Genomic DNA, 22111 nt, shown 5'->3' on the forward strand with positions numbered 1-22111 from the left:
TTTCACTGTTCGAAGTAGCTATATACTAAGTTTCTATGTACCATATCCATTGAGTTTAAATAGAGATCTCTGTGTGTTTAACATGCTGGCTTGTTTGACTCTTGTTTCTTTACTTTTCAGCGATCTCTATTCCCTTTACAATTATTTTTACACTAGTTGTATTTTGAGATCAAGTACATTGTAGATTTACACTCTCTATATAATCACTAATTAACCATGCATGGTTACACAGCCATGCAGTATTATATAGTTATACAACAACCACGAGTGCTCTGCCTGATATAAACGCACGAGCCTGAGGGCCGTCTAAATACAACTAGTGTAAAAATAATTGTAAAGGGAATAGAGATCGCTGAAAAGTAAAGAAACAAGAGTCAAACAAGCCAGCATGTTAAACACACAGAGATCTCTATTTAAACTCAATGGATATGGTGACGGCCCGAAGGCAAGTGCGTTTATATCAGGCAGAGCACGAGTACACATTGTATAACTGTTATGTACCACTCACCTAATAGGTGGGGAGAGTCTCACAAGACAGCTGTAACACTTATAAAGGCCAGGTTTCTAACATCGATTGTGGGTAACCAAGCCGGACGCTGCGATGACGTTCCCCTTGCAGTACTGCAGCCACCTGAGATATTGAAAGCTAGTACGCTATGGGTTATATCACTAACCTGCATTCACTGTTCGACTCCCATCATGTAGTGCTAAGAATGCCAGCGTAATCACTCAATCGCCATATAGACTAAGCGCCAGACTAATCGCCATAGTGATTCTCTTGAGCAAAAAAAGCAGCTAAATAGACGGTTTAAGTAAACAAAACCTAACTACTAAACGATACTAGTCTAATTCTTACTATTCATACTGGCTAAACTCAAATCTGGTGGCATGACAAAACTGGTTACCACAATCGAACGTAAAGGTTAGTATTATTTAGAATATATTAGTATTACTGAGTCATTGTCGAAGTGGACTATATACAGTTTAATCTGGGCTAAGACTAGTAAGGTGTATAAGTACATTTATATATATGTAGACTAGAGTTGTGGCCACCCGCATTGGCTTTTTCGATCACCATTGGCTGCTTGTAAACATTATACGTATTGGTGACGTTATGGCCCACAATCGACCTTTACATGTCAGGCTATAAAAGAATTCGAGTGATCTGTGAAGTGTCTTTCCACCTATTAGGTGAGATGTCGTAGTGGTCTTGGCCACCGGCACTTGAGCTATGCTGCACAAAACTGCAGCCAGTGCAATATCTGTATATTGCACTGCGGTTGGTGCATTATAACTTATAATGCACTCGTTGCGTTCTACAAAACCGCAACCAGTGCGTTATAAGTTATAATGCACTCGCTGTGGTCTGCAGCATTGCAATATACAAATTATGCCACTGGCGGTGCCTTTGAACTGCCCACGCAGAGTGGCATATTACTATATACACAAGAGTAAGTAGTGTTGTAGAATAGTAGTTAAATCCTTGAAGACAAATGTTTTTCACTGCTTGTATATTAGACATTTAGTGTACTGAAGGTTCAATAAAAGAGCAAGACTCAATAAATCCAACCATAATAACTAGGTATGCCAGTGTCAAATATTCCAGCGATATTATAACAGGGTGGAGTGTCATGTCAGCATAATGGGGGGATATTTTAAACTATGCATGGCATTGATACTCCCTAATAGAGCAGTCAGTAGTAACTGAAAACTGCAATTGAGCACTCAAATGCATTGTACATAACTCATTAGATCAATACTCTCTAATAGAACTGTCGCTTTGTAGTGAAGTACTCTAATAGAGCATTCACTGATTAAAGCATTCCAAGTAAGAAATGTTGCTAACCTAGGAGCATAATGGGAAGACTGAAGAGCATAATAGATGAAAATTTAGGAAAATTCCAGCACTTTTGGTGACATTTTCAACTCAGGTTTAATAATGTGTGTAAAAACCAAAACACCAGTAGTTCAGTTCAGTAAATAGTAACACCATGGTCCTGACATTGCTGTATAATATGTATGACTTGTTATTATAATCACAGGAAAAAAAGTGACATTTCTGGACCAAAAATCAGTATGGAAATGTACAGGAAATGTAACTGTTGAATTTACTATATCAAACCTGGAGTAAACCTGTATACCGTAAATGTCACATGTTGTGACATTTCCTAAAACATTGAAAATTTCATGTGTCTGTACATTTCCTCTGCCAAAAATTTGACGTGTTGTTAAGATTTCCTGCATGTATTCAGAAATTTGACATTTACATTAGATTTTCTTATTCAAGGACACATGGCACGCAGTGAGATTTCCTGTACTATTCAGAAATTTCAATGAGATTTCCTAAGTCAAGGACACATGGCATGTAGTGAAATTTTAGTCCAAGATTGTCACTCCTGCTGCTGTAATATCTGACTACTGTAACACTTTACAGATTAGGATAAGGTCTCGGTGTAACCTAAATGTGATATATACGGTACATTATAGAGGCCAAGGATACGTCATGTAAATTTCAAGAAATATCATATTTACTGGACATTTCCTACATTAACAGGAAATGTGGTAACCCAAACCCACAATGAAATAATACCTTGGTAATATAGGTTTCCTATACATCATGTTTTGGAAGCTCTATTAAAGTAGGTAAGCTAGCTATAGTTGTAATGTACTAATGCTGTCTGTTCCTTGCCATTTTCCATAAATGTCATGAAATGTCATGTGTCCTGAACTGGTGGAGAGGGTAATACACACTTGGCACCATACTGTCCCCCATCAATACTGTGTTTAGGAAATGTGTTGACACATGACATTTCCTAGACAGGAAATTTGCATTTTACATTGAGCATTAATTTGAGTATAATAGGCAAAATTTTGAGCAGTGCAGCATAGCATAATAGGTAAAAATTTAATAATGTGCATAATTGGTGGGTCCCTACTTGTAATAAATATGCTATGTATGTGTATAGGTAGTGTATGCAATGGGTAGATGTCAGAGGAGGTTGCAATTGGTCATGCATCATCACACATCTCGTGATCTCAAAGAAAAGTTCAGCCCATTCAACCCCAGTATTGATATAAAGTATTCTACTGCAAAAATTGATATTGATAAATTATGGTTCACAGAGCCCTTCTTTCAACTTCCCAACACTTTGTATGGTTTTTATAACAAAGAAACAAAAGCTGGATTATGCATACTTTTCATGAATGCAACAATAGTGATGCTAATTTCAGATGCCATGTTTTATTATGTAACCGCATGTCATAGTATGTCATAGGGCTAAGATGCGTAACCAACCTCCTCTGGGTAGATGAAACCTGGACGAGGCAACCTGATTATTGCAGTTAACCATCCACTATGTATATACATCTATCTTTCTTGGCTGCCTTTTTTAATTTTACAACTTTTTTCACCTTGGCCTTTTTAAAGGCTGCACGCTTATTACATCTTGGCTGTTTTGGTATGCAGATGATAATAATAATACCATACTGTTTGATAAACTCATGCCATACATAAGTCAATGGCAGTAAAGTGCACGGGCCACATGTACAAGTTAAGTGTGTAAGCTAATCTTGTACCAAACCAAACTACTTGGAAGCTGAAATATAAGCGTACATGTGAACACTATCAAACACACGACTATTATTATTATTATGATTTTGCTCCTGAAAAACACTTGTGCAAACTTAAAGTTGGCATTAAACTAAACTTTACTGATACAGCAGCTGGTGTACTGATAAGAGCTATTAGCACCTATCTATAACAAAACACTACCCATCCATTTCATGGATAGTACAGTATATCTAATCCAAAACAGCTAAGCTGTGAAAAAGTGTGTGCCCTCAAAAAGGCTATGGTGAAAAAAGATGTGAAATCTAAGGTGGCGGCCAAGAAATGGCTGTGATAGTAGGCCAATGGTAAAAATTTTAATTACGACAATTCAGGTGAATTTACGTTGCATCCTCCACTAGGATTCAGCACCAAATTTACCTGAATTGTCGTAATTAAATTTTTTGCCATTAACCTACCATCACAGCCATTTCTTGGCCGCCACCTTGGATTTCACATCTCTTTTCACCATAGCCTTTTTGAGGGCCACCAACTTTTTTTACAGCTTGGCTGTTTTGGATTAGATTTCACTTCTTTTTGTATTTGTATACCGTAAAGCCGGCCTATGGCCGGCTTTGGGGCTTTTTTAACCTATCATTTTTCTTTACCACAGGAAGAAGAAAAGATGAAGCAGATGTTAAATACTTTAAATATTTCTGAATTTATCAGTACAGTGTAAATATACAAGTTATATATATATATATATATATATATAATACATACATTTATTACAGAACTCTCTGCATGGTGGTTTCTTTGTAACTTAACACTCTACAAGGTGACTTCTTCTAGCTGATCTCTCTACAGGGTGAATTGTTTGCAGCTGAACTATCTACAAGGCAACTGGTAACTATTCTTCTAGCTGATCTGTCTACAGGGTTAGCTGAAATATCTACAAGGTAACTTCTTCTAGCTGATCTCTCTACAGTGTGATTTGTTTGTAGCTGAATTCTGCACAGGTGATTTGTTTGCAGCTGAGCTCTTTACAGAATGGTTTCTTTGTAGCTGAACTCTCTACAAGGTAACTTCTTCTAGCTGATCTTTCTACAGGGTAATTTGTTTGTAGCTGAATTTTCTACAGGGTGACTTGTTTGCAGCTGAACTCTCTAGATGGTGGTTTCTTTGTAGCTGAAATCTCTACAAGGTGAATTCTTCTAGCTGATCTTTCTACAGGGTGATTTGCTTGTAGTTGAACTTTCTACAAGGAAACTTCTTCTAACTGATCTCTGTACAGAGTGAATTGTTTGTAGCTGAACTGTCTACAAGGTAACTTCTTCTAGCTGATCTCTCTACAGGGTGATTTGTTTGTAGCTGAATTCTGTACAGGTGATTTGTTTGCAGCTGAACTCTTTACAGAATGGTTTCTTTGTAGCCGAATTCTCTACAAGGTAACTTCTTCTAGCTGATCTGTCTACTGGGTGATTTGTTTGTAGCTGAAATTTCTACAGGGTGAATTGTTTGCAGCTGAACTCTCTACATGGTGGTTTCTTTGTTGCTGAACTCTCTACAAGGTGAATTCTTCTACCTGATCTCTCTACAGGATAATTTGTTTGTAACTGAGCTCTGTACAAGGTGCTTTTTTGTAGTTCATCTCACTGCAGGTTGATTTGTTTGTAGCTGAACTCACTAAAAGGTGATTTGCTTGCAGCTGAACTCCTTACATTGTGTCTAGTTTCTAGCTGATGTTTCTACAGGGTGTTTTGTTCGTAGCTGATCTCTCTACAAGTTGATTTGTGTGTAGCTGATTTCTCTGCAGGTTGATTTATTTGTAGCCGATCTCTTTACAGGGTAATTTGTTTGTAGCTGAACTATCTATAAGATGATTTGTTTGTATATAGGTTGATTTGTTTCTAGCTGATCTCTCTACAAGTTGATTTGTTTGTTGCTGATCGCTCTAAAGGTTGATTTGTAATGTTTGTAGCTGAACTCTCTGCAAAGTGTTTTGTTTGTAGTTGATCTCTCTACAAGGTGATTTTTTGTAGCTGACCTCTCTTCAGGGTGATTTATTTCTAGCTGATCTTTTTACAGGGTGATTTTTTTGTAGCTGACCTCTCTACAGGTTGATTTGTTTGTAGCTGAACTCTCTCTACAGAGTGATTTGCTTGTAACTGAACTCCTTACAATTGTGTCTAGTTTCTAGCTGATCTCTCTACAGGGTGAGTTGTGTGTAACTGATCTCTCTACAAGCTGATTTGCTTGTAGCTGATCTCTCTACAAGTTGATTTGTTTGTTGCTGATCTCTCTAAAGGTTGATTTGTTTGTAGCTGAACTCTCTGCAAAGTGTTTTGTTTGTAGCTGATCTCTCTACAGGGTAATTTGTTTGTAGCTGAACTCTCTCCACAATGGCTTGTGTGTAGCTGAACTCTCTAGAGAGTGACTTAATTGTAGCTGAATTCTCTACAGGATGCATGACTTGTTTATAGCTGAACTCTCTTCAGTGTGACTTGTAATGTTCTGAATCTCTACAGTGATATATTTGTAGCTTAACTCTCCACAGGGTGACTTGCTTCATGCTGAACTGTCTATAAGATTAACTGTTTGCAGCTGAACTCCCTACAGAATAACTTGCAATGTAATAGAATTCTATAATGGAGTAAATAAAATAGTCGAATGCTCTATTAGGGTGACTATTCTATTAGAGCATCTGGATCTCGCATTTGCTACACGGAGTTGGCTTTCGAATCATAACTCAGTGGTTTGTAATCCGATTGTTCTGTTCTGTGCTAAGCAGTTCTTCTTTCAGTGATAGATATCCCTTTGGACTGTAGACGATCTTGAGAAAAGGTTTACGCGTCACTGCTGGTTTTATAGTGGCTGCTTCGTCCTCTTTGCTTTTTCAGGTCGTGGTGGGCTTTATTTCGACGTCGGGATGCCACGTCGGAGTGCTCGTATCCGTGGTCGTGAGGCTGCTGTATTTGCTGACGATTTCCCTTTGCAGAGTACGGAAGATTCTGAGTCTGATGGGCCGTGGTGCTGCTGTAGGGGTTGTGATGATGGCCGGCTAATGCTCTACTGTGATCAACAGCGTGAGGGATGTTTTATATGGTAAGGTAAGTAAGGGGGTTTCCGGACAGCTGCGTATTCCGGACACTTCGTTTATAATCCGCTACTGAAGGATGGAATGGAAACCAATCAGGCTATGGTTTGAGTACCTAAGTACTCCACTTGTGCGCTATAAAATACCAAAGTTTTATCTCGATAGCTTCAAGGATTACTGAGATTCGTCACGATTTGCTTGCGCATGTAGAATATTTTGTGTAGAAAACTTTCTATACGCGTATTAACAGTAGATTGAGGACATCGTTCGTAATTCTAAGCGACCATATGCACCACAGATTGTCAATCACACTATACAGTGAACGGATATACAGTTTAGAGATAGTACAACTGGATTCCAAGCCCATTACCTGCGTCGTGTCAACTTGAATGCGCAATCAACACAACCAGCAGCCCGGAGAAGCCTGCAGCAAGGATCCGCTGTGCCACATTGCTAAGTATGCTGTTTATGTGTTCAGGTAAGAGCTGGTACAGATTTCCAGGCAGTAGATCAAACGTCGCATCTTCGAAAGCATTGTAAGACAACTGCAAGGTCCGGAGCAGCATAACGCAATTCTGCTGCTAAAAAAATCGCTGCCATAAACAAAGTAACCAGCCAAACAGAACGCTATCAGCCTCTGCTGGGCCACGGCACTCAGTGGAGTGCAGCAATTCCCATAGCAATGCCAGGTACACCTACTTTTACCGGTGTCCGGAAACCCCAGCAACATAAATTTTTAGCAAATTGCAAGTTTAGGCCGTTCTTTCTCCTAGCACCCTATACTTTACCACTTACAATTTATACCACTGATAGCCTAGTTCACTGGCTACAATTCGGCACCAAGCATGTTAGAATCCGTTCTTCTCTCAAGGAGAAATAAACAATTTTCTAATACATGTACAAACTTTGTCCGGAAGCGCCCGCCCCTACCTTACCATTATGATTGTTTAGGGTTGTCACTTGCTGAGGGCCAGAGGCTGGGAACCTCCGTGGAAATGTTTGTGTGCACACACTGTAAAGATATTAATACTTTTACCCTTTCTGATTTTGATATTGTGGAACCGAGGTCAGAGCTTAGTGATTACTCTCCTTCCTTTGAGCCCTGTACTAACTTTTTGTGGAATGACATTAGTGGTGAGGAGGTCTGTAAGTTCCTTATGTCAGCATATGAGGAAATCATTCACTGGAAACCAAACATTTTTCTGATACCTTATGGGAAAACAGGTAGATCTTTTGTACAAGAGTTGGCAAGATTATATCAAGCCTTTGCTGAAGATTCTGCACTTAGTTCAATTGCACTGATGGCGTGCTCTGTGATGCAACCGTTGCTACTTCAGAAGCCATATCGGAAAAGCCGTGCTAAAGACCACTCTGCTCACCTTCTCAGAAGATTGGAAATGTGGAGCAAGGGCTCCTTTGATGCTCTCCTTAGGGAAGGGCATTGTATACAAGACCATCTCAGACGCTCGTCATCTAAAAAGAAGTCTAATGATCAATCTTGCCTCTTTGACCACCTGATGTCAGAAGGAAAGGTCAGCATGGCCCTACGTCTCCTTACAAAGAATTCTAAGGGAGGAGTACTGTCACTTGACTCTATGATTCCTTGTGGCGTGGATTCTTCTGGTGAACCTGTCCTTCGTACAGCTAGAGATGATCTATTGGAGAAACATCCCATTGGTAAACCTGCTAATACTACTACACTACTTAATCCTCCCAGTCAGGCTACTTGTTATGATCCTATTCTTTTTGAATCTTTGACAGGCGACGTTGTTAAGTGGGCATCACTTCACACTCATGGGGCAGCAGGTCCATCGGGTGTTGATGCTTACGCCTGGAGACGTATGTGTACCTCGTTCAAAGAAGCCTCTGCTGGACTATGTAAGGCTCTAGCTTCTGTCGCCTCTCGCCTCTGTACATCTCTGATAAAGGAACCTGCTGTTCTAATGCCTTTTGTGGCCTGTAGACTGATACCCCTGGACAAGTGCCCTGGTGTGCGTCCCATCGGTATTGGTGATGCATCTAGACGGATTGTGGCTAAGGCTATACTGTTTGTAATTGGTGACGATATTGTTTCTGCTGCTGGACCACTTCAGACTTGTGCAGGCCATGCTGCTGGATCGGAGGCTGCAGTTCATGCTATGAAGGAGATGTTTGGTGATAGTGAATGTGAAGCTGCTCTCTTTGTTGATGCTTCAAATGCTTTTAATCGTATCAATCGTCAAGCTGCACTACATAACATTTCAATGCTTTGTCCATCTTTTTCATTGATCCTGCAAAATACTTATGGTGCCCCAGTCTGTTTGTTTGTTGTTGGAGAGGGGGAAATTCCTTCTACTGAGGGAACAACACAGGGTGACCCCCTTGCAATGGCGTTGGCAGCGGTTCCCTTGATTAGGCGTCTCCGAATGACTGTCCCTGGTGCTTCTCAAGCTTGGTTTGCAGATGACGCTACTGCAGTTGGATCACTGTCGACTCTATCAACCTGGTGGCAGCATCTTTCATCGGTTGGACCAGACTATGGCTACTTTACGAATGCTACCAAAACAGTTCTGATTGTGAAGCCAGAACATCTCTCTTCTGCACTTACCATGTTCGCTAATACAAATATAAAGATTACTGCACATGGTCAGCGACATCTTGGTGCTGCCCTGGGTTCAAGGGAGTTTGCTGAGGAGTATGTCACAACTAAGGTTGAGTCTTGGACTGCAGACGTATCTGCTTTAGCAGAGATTGTTACTAGTAGGCCACATGCTGCTTATTGTGCATTCACCCATGGGTTGATTGGTCATTGGGTCTACTTGATGAGAACTGTTCCTGGTATTAGCTCCTTTATTCAGCCATTGGAAGATGCTATCCGTTTGCGGCTTCTTCCTTCACTCAGTGGAAGTCCTGCAGGTTCTAATACTGAACGTATCTTGTTTTCTCTTCCCTGTCGTTTTGGTGGCTTGGGTGTAGTCAATCCGACTAGCATTTGTGATTCACAGTTTGCTGCTTCTCAACAGATTACTGTTCCTTTGAAAGAACTAATCATTAAACAGTCTGTTTGTGCTCATCCCCCTGATACTCGATCCATCAAGGCTCAGGTCCATCAGAGCAGGCGTATGGCAACTAAGGAACATGCCCTGGAGATTAGGAACAGTCTCTCTACACAACTTCAAAGAACTGTTGATTTAAATAGTGAACCTGGAGCCTCTTCCTGGTTGTTAGCCCTGCCACTACAAGATCAAGGTTTCCATCTAACTAAACAGGAATTTTGGGATGCACTCCACCCACGTTATGATTGGAATTTACTGAATACTCCTAGTCACTGTGTTTGTGGTGCCAATTTTTCTACTGATCATGCCATGATATGTCGGCATGGTGGCTTAACATTCATGTGTCATAATGATTTACGTGACATCACAGTTGAGTTACTGTCTAGGGTTTGTAATGACATTGCCATCAAACCACCTCTTCAATCTCTCAGTGGAGAAGTAATTACTTCTCAATCTGCCAACCGACAAGATGATGCCAGAGCCGATATTCACGCTTGTGGATTTTGGGGGCGGCGGGAAAGTGCCTTTTTTGACATAAGGGTGTTTCATCCAAATGCACAGAGCTACCGCAGTACTTCTATTCCATCTGTATATAGACGTCATGAGCAACAGAAGAAGAGGGAGTATGGTGATCGTGTCCATGAGGTGGAGTTGGCATCTATCACTCCTTTAGTTTTCTCAACAACTGGGGGTATGGGCAGGGAAGCAGTCACTTTCTATCGCCGTTTAGCCAAGTTACTTTCCAAACAAAACACCACGACCTACAGCAGCACTCTTGCGCGGCTTCGTTGTTTGTTGTCCTTTTCTCTTTTAAGATCTGCAACTATGTGCATCCGGAGAAGCCGTTCCATCTCTTACAGATCATCTGATGCTTCCCCGGACTGGGCCTTGTAAGTGGCCCTAGGGACTTTTAATTGTCCCCATTATTGTTGTTTCAGTTGTGTCCAGCACACATGCCTTTTGTGCTGGGGTGGTAGGCGGGAAAAAAAAATTGTTCTGTACTACTGCAAAGACTTTCTATGAAGATTATTCCAGCTATACACCGATTATCAGCTCATTGCTCTAAGCGGTTTGCCTAGTAAGTGTGAAAACTAACACTTTTTTATTCATAAAAATCGATTGCGTAATTGTGACACAGGTTGGGTTTTGTGTCATATCTCCATGGTCTTTATCTCGATTCCTTTCAAACCACCAAAAGGCACTCCTACGATAGTTACTCCATCTACATAGCAATGTTTAACTCATTCCATGAAGCGGTTTACCCTGTAGGCGTGACAACATATCAATCTTGTTTTACATGAATAATCGGCCATAACTCCTGAACCATTCATCAGATTCGCACCAAATATGATGCTAGGATTCGCCTTTGGACTCCCTTTCTGTGTGCCAAATTTCAAAGCGATCGGAGTACGCATTTGCATTTTATAGCAATTTTTGCAAGTGTGCGAAAACACGAAGAAAAAAAAACCAAGAAAAAACCGAAACTGTGGCAGCTCTTATCTCAGAAATAGCTGGAGCGATTTCCTTCACATTTGGACTGTAGACTCCCCTGGCTGGCAGGCAAATCTGTAGCAAATTTGGTTCCAATCGGATAAGGGATCACCGAGATACAAAGGTGTGAAAATGACGTTTTCTTTCTTCCTGTAAATATACTCACGGTGTGGCGTGCTGGCTTCTTGGGCTGTACGACACACTACTGTGTGTCTTGATTATGTGACCAGCCCTGCCAAAATAAGGCATGTGGGAACTTTTTCAAACTTATATTGTAACTTTGTATGCACGCATGCCATCATACGATGACCGTGCAATTTGGAACTCTTATTCAACATTAAATTTTAATTGGCTTCATAACAGAATGCAAACACTGTATTCCATACTGAGATATGACCTGATGTGCATGTGAAAACATGTGGTTTTTGTACACACGCCATAGTTTTGCAGGCCTGGCAACATACAGTATGTAGAGCTATTGCTATTCTTTATTGTTTTACTTCTAATTGTAAACATGTTTAGTGTTAAATTTTACAATATAACAATACCAGACACAAATTTAATAGTGAAGTAATGATCAGTACATGTATAGTACTGGTCAAGTTAGAGGCCACACACAAAAAAATCACATGATACATTTTAATGACACTACTTGTGAACTCCACTTATACTACTATGGATTTTGCAATTCACAATTATACAGTAGTGATTTAATACTATAGCTGTCAATTTTGTCCTATAAGTGGCTCTTGGAATTCCTTGTAATTGTATGCAACTTCTGGTATTGAACTCTGCAATTCTATATGGTGTTTGGCTTTGGCAGGTTGTAGTTTGTTGATAAGATAACTATAACATCCTTCTGACCCCAAGCGTGCAACCATTTTGGTGAGATGAGTTTGAACTTGTCTAAATAATTTCATCTGGTATAGAGCCAAGATGACAAACTGTATTATGGCTATACTAACCAATGTGTTGACTGCAACGGAGTTTGATGTGGTGTACCATGAAGCTGTGAAGAGTGCTTGAAGATTAAAAAGTAACACAAGTTCATGGTAATTTTTATCCTTATGTTTGAACGGACAGTGTAAGCCAAAAATACACTCCATAATACCAATCATAAGGTTACCTATCATCATATTAGTGTTTCTATCAAGAGCTGACAATCCATAAAATACTGCTCTTAACAGTAATTGTAAACCAGTCCAATAATAGAATCTGTTCTTATATGGACCTTGATAAACATCTAGTAGTGGCTTGAAATGATTTATGTATCTGAATTGTGACAAGGTCCTTGTAAACATAAGGGTTGCATTGAATGGTAATAGTGTCAGGAATAGAACAAGACACGCAATGAACAGAATTAGGAATTTCAGTCCAAAGAGTTGAACTTCTGTATCAACTGACCACACCAGTGCAGTGTTCTTGGTTGGAAGATTAGTTATTGTGGAATAAGAGAACAAGACACTGGACACAGTATGTAATATCTTAGTATAGGACAATAGGAATAGTGTAGCAAGAACTGGCAGGGCTCTGTGAGCAGTGAGTCTCTGTATTCTAGTAGAGTATCGACTTGTTATGATGAGTAATGTAGCAATGAAGATGAGGTAAATGGGAAATATCAGTTGTAGCCACATTTTAGCATAGTCATCCATTCCATTGTAAAAACACACTTCAATGCCCAAATCAAGGTTAAGAAATGAAATTAGTACATAGACATACTTTGTCTGTTCATAACTGGGGAGGAACACTGGACTATTAATACTCACAATGTTAGCATAAAGAATTAATCCATTTATGCTTCCATCAACAACAGTAAAATTAGAAATAAAAAGAAGGAAAATAAAACCAATACCCACAAGGATGAAAGGTAACAGGAGAAATAGGTAGTAATTGGAACATCGTTTACACTGAGAAGTACCAAACACAGTACTGAGACCTTCTTTACATCTTCCACATAACACACCAGTTCTGTTAAACTGACACTGAGAGTAAGGATTGGAGAGGTTGAGGTGTGAAGAGTGAGGAAGACAATAGTCGAATGGACACTGTGAGGACACTTCATAATTGTGGCTGTTGTCTGCAATTATTTTTCCTATAATCCAACCATTAGCTGGACGCAGTATTGTTTGAAAATCTATGTTGCAGCTTTCTGCTGAAAGTATTACTGGTTTCAAAATTGGATCACACTGGCAAATTTGTAGTACTTTATTCAATGCAAATCCTAATGGACATGATGAAAATGTTATGCGGTATACATCCATGATATCATAAGATGTTTCTACCCTAGTTGATGCATCAGTTGATGCAAATGCATACATTTCTAGTTTCCCACTTAAAAACATGCTACAACTATTTCCATTCTTATACAATATACTTTTGTACTCTATCTTAGTACAAACTCCTGGAATCATCAACATGTAATCCTTGATGTTGTGACTTCTGCATGCTCTTAAGCTTTTAAGATTGTTGATATGTATTTTGACTATGTCCTCAACAACATCATTAAGGTTGACTAATACATTTAATCTAAATGTTTGTCCTGGGTAAACTGGTCCAAGCTCATCAATGGAGCAGTTGAAATGTTGGTCATCTGTACAATAGCAAATGGTATTAGGCACAAAAGTAGAAAGTTTATCTGCACTTAGTTTTATTGCCATTGAGTTGTTAACATATTGTATGATTTGTTTATTTACTTCCAAAGGATCAGTTTGTGCAAATATTGATTCGTCCATCCAATCACAATGTGATGTAGAAAACCGTTTGTTGGACAGTACCGTACCAATGTTGTCTTGTAGAACAATCGAATAGTTCAGTTGTTGGTTTTGTGGCTGAGGGATTCTGACTCCAGGTACCAACCACTGTTCATATTGGAAAATGCACAAAAAACTAAATTTGTCATGGTCATTAGCTGCATAGAACACTGCTGAAAAATTGTTTGCTATTATGTCAATTTGGTTTGCTCTACTAGAGTCATATATCCCATCACAATGCAGCAATTTGCTTGATTCAGTGAAAATGTAATGTGACTATTAATTATAATTCTACTGTTGGCTAAATATATAATAGCTACATGATTTACTATGTTAGTAAATATCACTGGTCCTATGAGCATTAGGATAATTCCTTCTACGCCTATTACAAATTTGGCATCTTTAAGCTTTGAAAATGATGTGTTATGAATATTCACTTTCAGTACAGAACTTGGTACTACTTTGTTTACATGTGTTTCAATTATAGCAGATGAGTTTATGCTAGTAAATTTGCAGTGCATTATAGAAATCAGTAATAATGCAAACCCATTTACATCTGTTATATCCATGATTCCTGGACTATGCTTATAATCTAATCAAAAACAGCCAAGCTGTAAAAAAAGGTGCGGCCCCCAAAAAGGCCATGGTGAAAAAAGATGTGAAATCCAAGGTGGCGGCCAAGAAATGGCTGTGATGGTAGGTTAATGGTTACATTTTAATAACAACAATTCAGGTGAATTTGGTGCCAAGACCAAGCGGCACAAAATTCACCTGAATTGTCGTTATTAAAATGTAACCATTAACCTACCATCACAGCCATTTCTTGGCTGCCACCTTGGATTTCACATCTTTTTTCACCATGGCCTTTTTGGGGGCCGCACCTTTTTTTACAGCTTGGCTGTTTTTGATTAGATATCACTTCTTTTTGTATTTGTATACTGCAAAGCCGGCCTATGGCTGGCTTTGGGGCTTTTTTAACCCATGTGTTTTTTTCTTACTACAGGAAGAAGAAAAGAACTTAAAGAAGAATTTTAGTACTTCAATTATTTTTTATTTTATTAGTAATTATACAAATTATATACATATATTTATTACATGCCCATTATGCCCCACAGGATATTTTTTTTGCAGCTGATCTCTCTACTGGGTGACTTGAAATGTAGCTGAACTATATACAGGATGGTTTCTTTGTAGCTGAGCTCTCTACAAGGTAACCTCTTCTAGCTGGTCTCTCTACAGGGTATTTTGTTTCTAGCTGAACTCTCTACAGGTGATTTGTTTGCAGCTAAACTCTCTACATGGTGGTGTCTTTGTAGCCGAACTCTCTACATGATGGTTTCTTTGTAGCTGAACTCTCTATAAGGTGACTTCGTCTAGCTGAACTCTCTACAGGGTGATTTTTTTGTAGCTGAACTCTCTGCAGGGTGATTTGTTTGCAGCTGAACTCTCTACATGATGGTTTCTTTGTAGCTGAACTCTCTACAAGGTGACTTCGTCCAGCTGATCTCTCTACAGGGTGATTTGTTTCTAGCTGAACTCTCCACAGGTGATTTGTTTGCAGCTAAACTCTCTACATGGTGGTTTCTTTGTAGCTGAACTCCCTACATGATGGTTTCTTTGTAGCTGAACTCTCTACAAGGTAACTTCTTCTCTACAGGGTGATTTGTTGTAGTTGAATTCTCTATAAGGTGGTTTGTATGAGGCTGAACTCTCTACATGGCGGTTTCTTTGTACCTGAACTCTCTACAGAGTGATTTGTTTGTAGCTGCACTCTCTGCATGATGGTTTCTCTGTAACTGAACACTCTACAAGGTGACTTCTTCTAGCTGATCTTTCTAAGGGGTGAATTGTTGTAGCTGAACTATCTACAAGGTAACTTCTTCTAGCTGATCTCTATACAGGGTGATTTGTTTGTAGTTGAATTCTGTACAGGTGGTTTCTTTGTAGCTGAACTCTGTACATGATGGTTTCTTTGTAGCTGAACTCTTTACAAGGTGACTTCTTCTAGCTGAACTCTCTACGGGGTAATTTCTTTGTAGCTGAACTCTCTATATGATGGTTTGTTTGTAACTGAACTCTCTACAAGGTAACTTCTTCTAGCTGATCTTTCTACTGGGTGATTTGTTTCCAGCTGAACTCTCTACATGGTGGTTTCTTTGTTGCTGAACTCTCTACAAGGTGAATTCTTCTACCTGATCTCTCTACAGGGTAATTTGTTTGTAACTGAACTCTGTACAAGTGCGTTTTTGTGGGTGATCTCACTGCAGGTTGATTTGTTTGTAGCTGAACTCACTAAAGGGTGATTTTGCTTGTAGCTGAACTCCTTGCATTGTATCTAGTTTCTAGCTGATCTCTCTACAGGGTGATTTGTTTGTAACAGATCTCTCTACAAGTTGATTTGTGTGTAGCTGATCTCTCTGCAGGTTGATTAATTTGCAGCCGATCTCTCTACAAGGTAGTTTGTTTGTAGCTGAACTGTCTATAAAGTGATTTATTTGTAGCTGATCTCTCTGCAGGTTGATTTGTTTTAGCTGAACTCTCTACAGGGTGATTTACTTGTAGCTGAACTCCTTACATTGTGTGTAGTTTCTAGCTGATCTCTCTACAGGGTGATTTGTTTGTAGCTGATCTCTCTACAAGTTGATTTGTGTGTAGCTGATCTTTCTACGGGTTGATTTGTTTGTAGCCGATCTCTCTACAGGGTAATTTGTTTGTAGCTGAACTCTGTACAAGGTGCTTTTTTGTAGGTGATCTCACTGCAGGTTGATTTGTTTGTAGCTGAACTCACTAAAGAGTGATTTGCTTGTAGCTGAACTCCTTACATTGTGTCTAGTTTCTAGCTGATCTCTCTACAGGGTGATTTGTTTGTAGCTGAACTCTCTATAAGGTGATTTGTTTGCAGCTGAACTCTCTACATGGTGGTTTCTTTGTTTGCTGAACTCTCTGCAGGGTGTTTTGCTTGTAGCTGAACTCTCTACAGGGTGATTTGTTTCTAGCTAATCTCTCTACAGGTTGATTTGTGTGTAACTGATCTCTCTACAAGCTGATTTGTTTGTAGCTGAATTCTCTGCAAAGTGTTTTGTTTATAGCTGACCTCTCTCTCTTCAGGGTGATTTGTTTCTAGCTGATCTCTCTACAGGGTGATTTTTTTGTAGCTGACCTCTCTTCAGGGTGATTTGTTTCTAGCTGATCTCTCTACAGGGTGATTTTTTTGTAGCTGACCTCTCTTCAGGGTGATTTGTTTCTAGCTGATTGCTCTGCAGGTTGATTTGCTTGTAGATGAACTCTCTATAGGGTAACTTGCTTGTAGCTGAACTCCTTACTTTGTGTCTAGTTTGTAGCTCATCTCTCTACAGGGTGATTTGTTTGTAGCTGAACTCCTTACATTGTGTGTAGTTTCTAGCTGATCTCTCTACAGGGTGATTTGTTTGTAGCTGATCTCTATACAAGTTGATTTGTGTGTAGCTGATCTCTCTGCAGGGTGATTTGTTTGTAGCCGATCTCTCTACAAGGTAATTTGTTTGTAGCTGAACTATCTATAAGGTGATTTGTATGTAGCTAATCTCTCTGCAGATTGATTTGTTTTAGCTGAACTCTGATTTGTTTTTAGCTTATCTCTGTACAGGTTGATTTGTGTGTAACTGATCTCTCTACAAGCTGATTTGTTTGTAGCTGATCACTCTGCAGGTTGATTTGTTTCTAGATGATCTCTCTACAAGGTAATTTTTTGTAGCTAACCTCTCTTCAGGGTGATTTGTTTCTAGCTGACATCTCTACAGGGTGATTTTTTGTAGCTGACCTCTCTTCAGGGTGATTTGTTTCTAGCTGATCGCTCTACAGGTTGGTTTGTTTGTAGCTGAACTCTCTACACGGTGATTTGCTTGTAGCTAAACTCCTTACATTGTGTCTAGTTTCTAGCTGATCTCTCTACAGGGTGATTTGTTTGTAGCTGATCTCTCTACAAGTTGAATTGTGTGTAGCTGATCTCTCTGCAGGTTGATTTGTTTGTAGCCGATCTCTCTACAAGGTAATTTGTTTGTAGCTGAACTGTCTAAAAGGTGATTTGTTTGTAGCTGATCTCTCTGCAGGTTGATTTGTTTTAGCTGAACTCTCTACAGGGTGATTTATTTGTAGCTGAACTCCTTACATTGTGTGTAGTTTTTAGCTGATCTCTCTACAGGGTGATTTGTTTGTAGCTGATCTCTCTACAAGTTGATTTGTGTGTAGCTGATCTCTCTGCAGGTTGATTTGTTTGTAGCCGATCTCTCTACAGGTAATCTGTTTGTAGCTGAACTCTCTATAAGGTGATTTGTTTGTAGCTGATCTCTCTGCAGGTTGATTTGTTTTAGCTGAACTCTCTACAGGGTGATTGCTTGTAGCTGAACTCCTTACATTGTGTGTAGTTTCTAGCTGACCTCTCTACAGGGTGATTTGTTTGTAGCTGATCTCTCTACAAGTTGATTTGTGTGTAGCTGATCTCTCTGCAGGTTGATTTGTTTGTAGCCGATCTCTCTACAGGTAATCTGTTTGTAGCTGAACTCTCTATAAGGTGATTTGTTTGTAGCTGATCTCTCTGCAGGTTGATTTGTTTTAGCTGAACTCTCTACAGGGTGATTGCTTGTAGCTGAACTCCTTACATTGTGTCTAGTTTCTAGCTGATGTCTCTACAGGGTGATTTTTTGTAGCTGAACTCTCTACAGGATGATTTGTTTCTAACTTATCTCTCTACAGGTAGATTTGTGTTGATTTGTTCATTGTTGATCGCTCTAAAGGTTGATTTGTTGCAGCTGAACACCCTGCAAAGTGTTTTGTTTGTAGCTGATCACTCTAAAGGGTAATTTGTTTGTAGCTGAACTCTCTCCACAGTGACTTGTGTGTAGCTGAATTCTGTGTAACTGAATTCTCTAGAGAGTGACTTAATTGTAGCTAAATTCTCTACACAGTGCATGACTTGTTTATAGCTGAACTTTCTTCAGTGTGACTTGTAATGTTCTGAATCTCTATAGTGATATATTTGCTTAACTCTCCACATGGTGATTGTCTTCTTGCTGAACTGTCTATAAGATTAACTGTTTGCAGCTGAACTCCCTACAGAATAACTTGTGATGTAATAAAATTCTATAATGGAATAAATAAACTAGCCGAATGCTCTATTAGGGTGACTGTTCTATTAGAGTATCTCGATCTCGCATTTGCTACACGGAGTTGGCTTTCGAATCATAACTCAGTGGTTTGTAATCCGATTCTTCTGTACTACTGCACGGACTTTCTATGAAGATTATTCCAGCTATACACCGATTTTCAGCTCATTGCTCTAAGCGGTTTGCCTAGTAGGCGTGAAAACTAATACTTTTTTATTCATAAAAATCGATCGCGTAATTGTGACACAGGTTGGGTTTTGTGTCATATCTCCGTGGTCTTTATCTCGATTCCTTTCAAACCACCAAAAGGCACTCCTACGATGGTTACTCCATCTACATAGCAATTTTCAACTCATTCCATGAAGCGGTTTATCCTGTAGGCGTGACAACAAATCGATCTTGTTTTACGCGAATAATCGGTCATAACTCCTGGACCATTCATCGGATGTGTACCAAAGTTGATGCTAGGATTCGCCATTGGACTCTCTTTCTGTGTGCCAAATTTCAAGGCGATCGGAGTACGCATTTGCTTGTTATAGCAATTTTTGCAAGTGTGCGAAAAGACGAAGAAGAAGAAAAAAAAAAACGAAGAAAAAAAAACGAAACTTTGGCAGCTCGTATCTCGGAAATGGCTGGAGCGATTTCCTTCAAATTTGGAATGTAGATTCCCTTGGCTGGCGGGCAACTGTGTAGCAAATTTGGTTCCAATCAGATAAGTGATCACCGAGATACAAAGGTGTGAAAATGATGTTTTCGTTCTTCCTGTCAATATACTCACGGTGTGGCGCGCCGGCTTCTTGGGCCGCACGACACACTACCGTGTGTCTTGATTACCATTGATCTTGGAGAATGAGCAATCTTGAAAGCGAATCATGTTAGCATATGGGATGTTCTGCAGAGTATTGTTATTAATTATCATAACTGCAATAACATTTTCTGTAACTGTTATACCGATTAATTCCATTTTTTCAATGTATACCATATTAGCCCCGTTGCTGGTTGTGGATGAAATATTCATTGCTTTATCTATGTACAATTTTATCTGAAATATATACAGTGTAATCAGTTGCAAGTGTTCATAGAAAAGAATTTCTATAGCTCTGCGTTGATATGAGGCGTCCCCCATGTGATTATAGTTTATTATCTCTGTTGTACTGGTACTTCTTGTCATGTTGTGGGTTATCAGTAAATGACTGGATGCGATATTGATTAAAGCATTTTGTCCTACAACATTAGCTACTACCAATCCACACTGCTGGTACTGACATATAAATAGGGAATCCAGCAACGCAATATTTGAACAGTTAAAAATCTTTAAAGCAGCAAGAGGTGCAAGTAAATCATTTTCTTGAGAAACTCCACATTTATTTACGCTTATAGATTCGAATGTTATGTTATCTGAACTGTTTATGAATACATGGACTGATTTAGTACAGTAAATGATAGTGTTGTTATTTTGGTTAATTCCTTGCAGTGTCAAGTTTTGGACATCCTGAATGACCAGGTCAGTAAGAAGGTGATGTTTACCTGGTAAGAATATTAGTTGAGTATTAGAAGTGAAGTATTTCTCAGATTCATTAAGATAGTGTTGCAGGATATTGACATCATTATTAGTATCCTGGTAGTGATTATCAGGTGCCACGTAGTATACAACACAATTTGTGGTAGATGATAAAGATGCAACTATCTGTAGTAGTAAATATATGCAATACATTTACTCTGAAGTTAAAACAAAGTTACTGCTACTAAAATCGTGTAGCCACTAGCACTCACAGGTTCAAGCTAAACCCCACATGACCACATCCGTGCTTTATATAATTTCACCTGACACAAGTCTATGGGTTGAGTACCTGAACTTGGATATAAAGCTTGGAAAACAAACGTTTTAAGTACTCATAACTGAAATTTCTACCTAAAGGAATTTTGAAACCTAAGTAAATAAAGTTTGGAAAACAACCTTTTAAGCACTCTAAATTCAATTCAAAGTTTTTACCTGAACGCATTTTGAAATTCTAAACAATCAAGTTGTACACAAGGCAGGAAAGAGATCAGCAAGAAGCTAAGTGTTGTAACTAGCAAGTTCTTCAAGTATGGTAATGTTACTTAAAGGCTGTCAAAGGAAAGTAAAGCTTTATTGAATAATAATTTAATAGTTTAACTATGCTTCCACAGTACCCCAGACCCTGTGGGTCAGTCAAAAGTATTCTATGATTGCAATATTGCACATTAACATCCCACTCATTTTGAAGGAAGACAATACAAGCAGAAAAGGAATTGTGCAGGAAATTCCCTAATTGCTTTTCTTTTTTCTCTGGCGCAATGGATTAAATAAGTCTTCATCCTTCATTTCATATGAGCATAGGCAGCAACATAAACGTGTACTCATATTTGTGGTATGTATAACTACACAATTTAACAATACTTGGAACTCCACACTTTGTTAGACATGCATTTTGTCAAATTTAAATTTTGCCAAATGCAATTTATTAAGCAAGTGCATATGCCTAGGCTATGCTCAAGCACAAAATTAATTGTATATCTTTAGATTTTCTTGTTCTAATTTAGTAGAATTGCTTAAAAAAAACAAAAACAATTACATAGTACCATCATCAATGTGCTAGTGAAGTTTGTTTGTTTGACTAACCATTTGGTTTCCTTAACTAACACAGTCATTTATACCCTCCTGGAGGAGACTGAGTGTGGCCCCGACTAGACATTGGGTGACCTGCAGTTCGATTCCTGGGGTTGGAGGGATTTTTTTCCTTACTTTGGCCCCTTTTCTGTTACACCTTTTCAGCTATAAGTCACTAAGTCCAAGTCCTTGAAATTAGGTTAGGTAATCCTAAGGCTGCAGCACATGTTGCTGTCAGACCTTCAGTGCTGGTCACTGTAAAGCATTAATACAATACAATACAATACAATACTTACTAAGACCTTATTGTGTACAATACTACAAGTTAATCAGAATACAAGTAATTAATACCAACCTACAAGACTTATGGTCATGATCAACCAAGTATATGTATATCTAATTATAGTAATCATTAGTT

At 39.0% G+C, this 22111-nt stretch overlaps 1 protein-coding gene across 2 annotated transcripts in view; it reads left to right on the top strand.

Moving 5' to 3' along the window:
- The window catches only part of LOC136264126 (uncharacterized), a 47345-nt gene extending 25611 nt beyond the window's left edge, over positions 1-21734 (top strand). For both annotated transcript variants that reach the window (XR_010704966.1, XR_010704965.1), the window contains one exon: positions 20536-21734. The gene's annotated coding sequence lies outside the window, so the exon portion shown is untranslated. The remainder of the gene's footprint in view (positions 1-20535) is intronic.
- Positions 21735-22111: the final 377 nt, after the last annotated feature.

Source organism: Dysidea avara, chromosome 8, assembly GCF_963678975.1.
Source record: "Dysidea avara chromosome 8, odDysAvar1.4, whole genome shotgun sequence".
Classification (NCBI taxonomy): Eukaryota; Metazoa; Porifera; class Demospongiae; order Dictyoceratida; family Dysideidae; genus Dysidea; species Dysidea avara.